At 48.1% G+C, this 6794-nt stretch overlaps 1 long non-coding RNA gene across 1 annotated transcript; it reads right to left on the bottom strand.

Moving 5' to 3' along the window:
• Window positions 1-728: 728 nt before the first annotated feature.
• Window positions 729-4353, bottom strand: LOC123395385. The gene is made up of 2 exons (XR_006609717.1): window positions 2132-4353; window positions 729-1263 (listed from the first exon to the last, which is right to left on the bottom strand). It is a non-coding gene; the product is annotated as an uncharacterized LOC123395385 (long non-coding RNA).
• Between the last annotated feature and the right edge of the window lie 2441 nt (window positions 4354-6794).

Here is a 6794-nt window from a genome sequence, read left to right as displayed (position 1 = left end):
AGCCACACATTCAGGACAGAGATACAACGAGGAAGACATTATTCTAACTTTCAGCCTCCGCCACCACCTCGCCGCCCCAACAAATATACTAAAACTATGTAAAGCAAGGACGGAATTTCCCGGCGAGCAGAGATTTCCAGGAATATGGTGAATGTATGTGGCTGCCCTGTTTTAGTTTTGATTTATTCCAAACTTAGTTAGATTGTAATATGATTTGTGACAGTAGTACCGCAGTTAGAAACCGGAGACTATTGTTGTAAATTGAAAATTTGAACCGGCGGTGGGTTCACAATTTGGTACAGCGCAGCTCGCGGCAGCCGAACGCCCGTGCTGCGGTAACAAGTGGCGCGGTAAAAACAAGAAGTTATGGAAATGTAGCCTATATTAAGATAGGTTATTAAACTGGTCATGATTGGTAAACATGATAATCCAAAACCCAACAGATAATGGCAACATGCAGAATGATAAATTTCCGCAAAAAACTCATGTTTCAAGTTACTGAAATCTGAACTGATATTAAGCATTGAAAAAAAATAACACGTAACAGCTTGTAGAGAATTGTCTTGTTAAATTAATCAAGATACAACGTCTCGTTAATAGCACATCATAGCATGCTATCGTACGCTAATAGTCTGCTATAGCATATTCTCATAAATGACGTTATTTTGTATAACACGTCAACTTTTTATTGATATTAACCCAGAAGTTAGAAGGTAGCATAGTAAAAGTTGAAAAAGCTGAATCCGGCGCTTTCATTATGTGGATGGAAATGTAAAGCCTCCAGTGTGGTAACAGCGGACAAATTATATATGAATTGCCTTAGCACAAGCAAACCCCATCAACATCAGCAGTTCTGCGCCGCTACTGAAGCAACATGATAGGAATTTCAACACAGCAAAATCAGAACTCCAGAGAAACGGAAAAGGGGATTATTGTGTTCCATTCATCACTTGCGCTTCATCACTTCATTGATGTACAATATACCCTTACCCTTGTACACCTCCGGCGGTTTGCAGTTTCGGCCGGCGCCGGCGAAGTGGTGCACTCTGTCCTTGTCCAAGCCGGTGCAGCACACAATGTTGGGCTTGAAGCAGAAGACGCGGACAGCGGGTGGAGCGGTGAACTGCACCTCATGGCTGTAGCCCAGCTTCAGGAACAGCTCCCGGCCTTCACACTCTGTCCTTGCTTTGAAGCCAACTCCAACGAGCTTTAGAAATCGGAAAAACTTTGATTCCATTTGCAGGCTGGAGGAAATGGTTCGCCCTGCGGTAAAGTACTTGGTGCTTAGTTACCTTCAGAAGGAAAATGGGAGTAGGGTTTTTTCATCAGAACGGTGGACATTCAACTGGACAATACACAAACACTGCCATTATCAAGGTGGAAACACAAGATGAATATTGTATTCCCTGAAATAATTAGCGCAATATAGCACAGCTAATAGCACGCTATATCGTGTAGAGAATTGTCTCGCAAAATTGATCAGCGTATAATGTCTCGTTAATAGCACGCTATAACACGTTAATAGCATATTTCCAGGAACGACGTTATTTCCTGTAGCGTGTTATTTTTTTTATTAATTTATAACAATAAGTATACAAGACAAGATCACACTTGATCAATTATTTTCTAGCAAACAACAAAATGAGAAAAGCAAATCAATAAAACCATCCCATACTCTCGAACAAGACAAGTTTCTTAAGTACCACTCTCTCAGTTCCAAAATAATTAAAGTTCTAGATTTTTCCTAAGTCCAACTTGTTAAAGTTTGACCAACTTTCTTAAAAATGAACCTAGATTTATAATACCAAATACACACAGTATGAAAATATATTTCGTAAAGAATCTTATATGAGACTAATTTGGTGTTCGAAATTGTAATACATTCTTCTGTGGACGTGGTCACACTAAACCAAGTTTAACTCTGGATAAACCCAAAACTCCAATCAAGAAGCAGACATCGGAGAATGATCAGGGCAGGCCTAAGTTGGGCAACGAAATCCAAGCACGGTAGGGTTCGCCACCAGCATCAGAAAAATGGAAATCAATCGAACTCATAAGTCATAACAGATCTCTATTTCATTTTCACGGTAATCCAGTAGAGCAGAGGAGGAGTGTGAGAGAAAAGTAGTACCTTTGGAAAGCTGAGGGGCGTGTTCGGCGCCGAGGTGCCAATGAGTTGGCGTCCGAGGTGCCGGTGTGCCTACGCCGTCGCTCGGGGACAGAGGCGAAGCCGCAGAAGAAGAGGGCACGTTCTTAAGTGGGCTGGACCGCTCTAGGCTTATAATGGTCTAGTTGGCACGCCCGGCCCATGCGTGTTTTGCACATGGGATTTTTTCAAATTCGAACGTCCACTCATGTGTGCTGATGGAAACATACATACTATAAGAAATGTTGCGGATGTATACAAAATATGTAGGAAACATGTAGACATAAAAATGTGTCTTTCCTGGCGACACGGGGGAGCCACTCCGGCGCCGCCACCGCCCCCACCCCACCGTCCCCCTCACCTTGCCGCCGCCTGAGGAGCCCGCCGGCAAAGCCCGGTCGGCCTCCAGGGAGGGTGGCGGCGGGGCGTCCATCTTGGAGGTGCGCGGGCAGATCTGCCACGGCGATGTGTCGGGTCCTGGTAGGAGCTGACGGCGAGCCAAGGCGGGTTCGCGTCGACTAGGCGTGGCGGGCGCGCGTGGAGGTGGCTTGTGCGCGGAGGGCGTGGGCGGAGGTGGCCTTGGCACAGATCTGGCGCGCAGCAGCGAGCGGGCGCGGCTCCGGCGCGGATCCGCTGGCCCACGAGGGGGACAAGGCGATGGCGGGCTCGCGGCGGACTCCTATAGCACGGACGAGGCAGTGGTGCTGCGTGGGCGTGCTGTGAGGCGCGGCGGGCATGCACAAGATGGGGTGATGCGGCGTGTCATGGATCCGAGGTGATGTATCGCAGAATTGAGGAGCGGCGGTGGCTTTGCAGCAGGGGCATTCTCGCTGGTTGCGCGTGGTGTTCGGACGCCGGGGCAGCGGCCCCGGGCCTCTTTTTCAGGACGACGCCGTGATGGCTGTGTGGGCAGTGCCATGGCTGGAACTCGGAGGCGTCGGTCCTCATCGGCGGTGCATCGGCCCTCGGCCACACCAGGGACGCTTGGCACCGGTGGGTTTGCTGCAACTCATGCGTGGGTGACGAATCTGGCGAGACGTGCCCAGATCTGGACCCTGAAGTGGTGATGGGATGGTCATGTTGGTGGCTCTGCGCGGTGCAGGTGGCGTCGGCATGAGAATTCTGGATGGTGGCTCCTAGCTCTGGTGGTAGGTGGTGGTTGGTTCTAGTGCACCGGTTCGAGGGGAGGGCTTCTTGGCTGCTTGAGGCGGAAGCCTTGCTCTGGCCTTGGGCGGAGCCGACGACGGCGACTCTTGTGGGCGCCACATACCTTCTTGAAGGCGTCATCGTCTCAGGGCCTACGATCATGGTGGAGTTTCGGTATCGCGGTCCTTCTTGAAGGCATTGTCTTGCAGTGGTGAACCATCGGCTCGGGTGGTGTGCGGCCTCGGGGCCCGCATGGAAGTCGGAGCGGCTGCTTCGAATATCATCGTCATGAAGAGGTCTCGGCTTTGGTCACATGGGTGACGGTATCGTTGGCCAGACGGGTGCGCGGCCACGGGGTCGACGTGGATGCCAGAGCGGTGGCTTCAGACATGGTTGTTGGGTGTCGGCTTCGATTGCTCGGGTGATGAAGTTGGCGCCTCACCTGGTGCGCGACCATGGGGTCGGCGTGTTTGGTCACCGTCTGTACGTCGGAGCGGCGGCTCCGGAGATAGTTGTAGGGTGTCACCTCCGGTTGCTTGGGCGGTGGGGGAGGCGGCTCGCCTGGTGCTCGGCCTCCTGGTCGGCGAGGATGCCGGAGTGGCGGCTTCAGGTTTGGTTGTAGGGTTTCGGCTGTGGATTGCTGGGGTGACGGAGCCGAGGCCGCGTGGTGCCCTGTTAGGGACGTGTTATAACGGTTTTTTCCCGGGTTTCCATTAATTAACCAGACAATTCTCTTATATCTTAATTAATGAATCAGACCTTAAGGGACCATCTTTAAAAAAATATGTGTTTAAAAAATGTTAATCATATATTTAAAAAATGTTAAACATGTATATATAAAATATTTCGGGTGTATACTAAAAATTGTACACTGTGTACACAAAAAAGTAGACATAAAAAAATATTTGCAAAATTTTTAATCATGTTTCAAGAAAATGTGTGTATAAAAATATTCATGATGTATAAAAACATGTAGAATTTAACCAAAAAGGAAAAAAAACTAAAAACCATAAAAATAGAAATAAAACAAAGAAAATCAACGAAAAAATAAAAAAATTAAAACCGAGAAAGAAACAAAGAAAAATAAAGAAAGCAATGAAAAACATGAAATAAACAAATAAATTATTATTTTTATTAAAAATACCCTAAGAAAATCAAGAGAGAAATCAAAGAAAAATCAAGAAAACAAAAAGGCAAAGTATAACGAAGAAAACAGATGAAGAAGTACGAAAACCAAAGAGAAAACAAACGGAAGCGGAAAAAAAATTCACAAACGCATCACTAATCATACTGAACGAACAATCGAGCAAGAAAACATGCTACTTGGTACGCATTCACGCTGCACACGCTTCGGGCGAGGGAAACTACCATCTCGCTATAAGCAAGATATAGTTCCCGCGTCGAAAAGGATCCCTGCCCTCGCTACCTCTGTTTGTGGGTTCCGGCCTGACAGTGCCATCTCGCTGCAGCGAAAAAACAAGAAGCTCCATTGGTTCCTGCTCGAGCGGGTCTCGTGAACTGGGAAACTGCTAAAGAACCTGAGCATCTTCAACAGTTTCTCTATAATGAATTGCTAAAAACTGGATATAACAAGAGGAGAAATAAGGTTTACAAAACCAACATTTTTTTTACTTTGCTAGCATTTCTGTAATAGCAATCCAAAACCAGAGTTGCAAGTTTCTTGTCTATTCTTTCTATAATAGACAATTGCATATATGAATGAAATGAACTTCCAATTTATACGCATAATAATTAGAGCATTTCATCCATCCCCGGAATTAACATCATAGGAACACCAATCCAAAATATTGTGAATATAAAGTCAAACTTCAAGCATAGAACCGAGGGAATTGTGCAAGAATAACATAAAATCTCATCATCGGTGCATGAGCAACACCATAAACCAAAAGTGACATATTTCTACTCCAACAAGTTGCAATCATACAGTTACATATAATTGTCTTATACATGCATTTACAATCAATAGAGAAGAACAAAAACCGAATTACCTTCTAGCATTTTGTCGAGCACCTCTTGTGCGCCATTGGCCATGGGGGCAGGCGAGCTCGCCTCGGGCTCCATGGAGACTGCCGGTGCCGGGGAAGGCTCCACGCAGTTCGGAGGAGCCGTCCTCTTCGTCCTCCGTGCGGAGGTGTCCCGCGGTGGCCTCCTCTGCTTCCGAATGGAGGCGGCAGCGGCGCGGGGGAGATGGACGTGACAGCGGCAGGCCCGTTGGATTCGCCGGGGACGACGACTGTGGGAGCGGCCGCGGGCCTCGGCGACGGCGCCAACCCTAGGCACCGTTGGGCCTTGGGCTTGGCCGCCACAGCGCCGGGAGGTGGACTAGGAGGGTCGACGCCGGCATCAGGTGCGGGTGGGAGGTCGCCCGTGGCCACCATGGCTGCGGCAGCAACCGGCGCCGGCGTCTCAAGGGGTGAGCAGGAGGGTCGGAAAGCTTTGCGCGGGGCGGTTGGCTCTCCCGCGTGACGCGTGGGCGTTTTGCAAGCTGGCTCTCGACTTTGCAAATATGCAAAGCGATGGTGCAGTTTTACCAAGCCCACTAAATTTTTTGGTGTGGGGACCAGTTATACAAATGCTGCTGGCTTTTTTGTCACAGTTTGTAAAAAGCAGTTTTTAGCAAGTCGGGGGATTATAGCAAGACTGTTGAAGATGCTCTAAGACATGTTAGTTTGAGCTTTTGTGTAACACCCAACATGCAGCTCTAGCTCGATCAAGTGATGAATTCTTTATAGGCATAGAAACGCGTATCGAAACGCTTAGTAAGGTGAATATCAATACAACACCATCAATTGAATGGGAGAGTATACAAGATATAAAGGCTTACACTTGGCACAAGCTACATAATGAATATCTTAAAATATAGTTCATACAAGTGTCATTCATACAAGTAGGATCCAACTATGAACGAAAAACAAATTTGCCCAAGAGGTTGCTGTTGAGTATATTGATTATTAGGAAATATGAGATAGACTAGGATTTGTCCTACCTTGCCTTGTACTTCAAGTTGATCATTGTACTCTCATATATATGCCCATGAGGCTCAACCAGTACAACAACTATTTCACCAATCCCTCATCTCCCTTCTATTCCCCTTTAACATGGTATCTACCGCAAGTTCCTAGACCTAGCCGCCGCTCGTCGCTTCTGCCCGGGCGCCACCCTCGGGGCGGTCGGTCTCCATGACCGCCGCCGGGGGCCACGCCGCCTGTACCTAGGGTTCGTCCACCGGTCATGTTGACCGGCTGTCCTAGAGAGTATTTTTCCGATCTCTTGATCCCGATTTTCTCTCTCATGTCGGTCTCTTGATCGACGCTCTTTATTTTTGGTTTTCTGATCTATGATCGGTTTGCGTCGCCTGCCGCCGCCGTCGTCCACCGTGCCTCTACTTCGACATCGATGCGATCCGGTCTCTACACTGAACCGACGGCCTCACGCGACGCGGCGGATCCTTCTGTCCGTGGACTGCATGTCTTCCCGTCAT

This window comes from Hordeum vulgare, chromosome 5H (genome assembly GCF_904849725.1).
Source record: "Hordeum vulgare subsp. vulgare chromosome 5H, MorexV3_pseudomolecules_assembly, whole genome shotgun sequence".
Classification (NCBI taxonomy): Eukaryota; Viridiplantae; Streptophyta; class Magnoliopsida; order Poales; family Poaceae; genus Hordeum; species Hordeum vulgare.
Note: the sequence above shows the minus strand (reverse complement) of the source record. Positions and strands in the feature narration are given on the sequence as shown.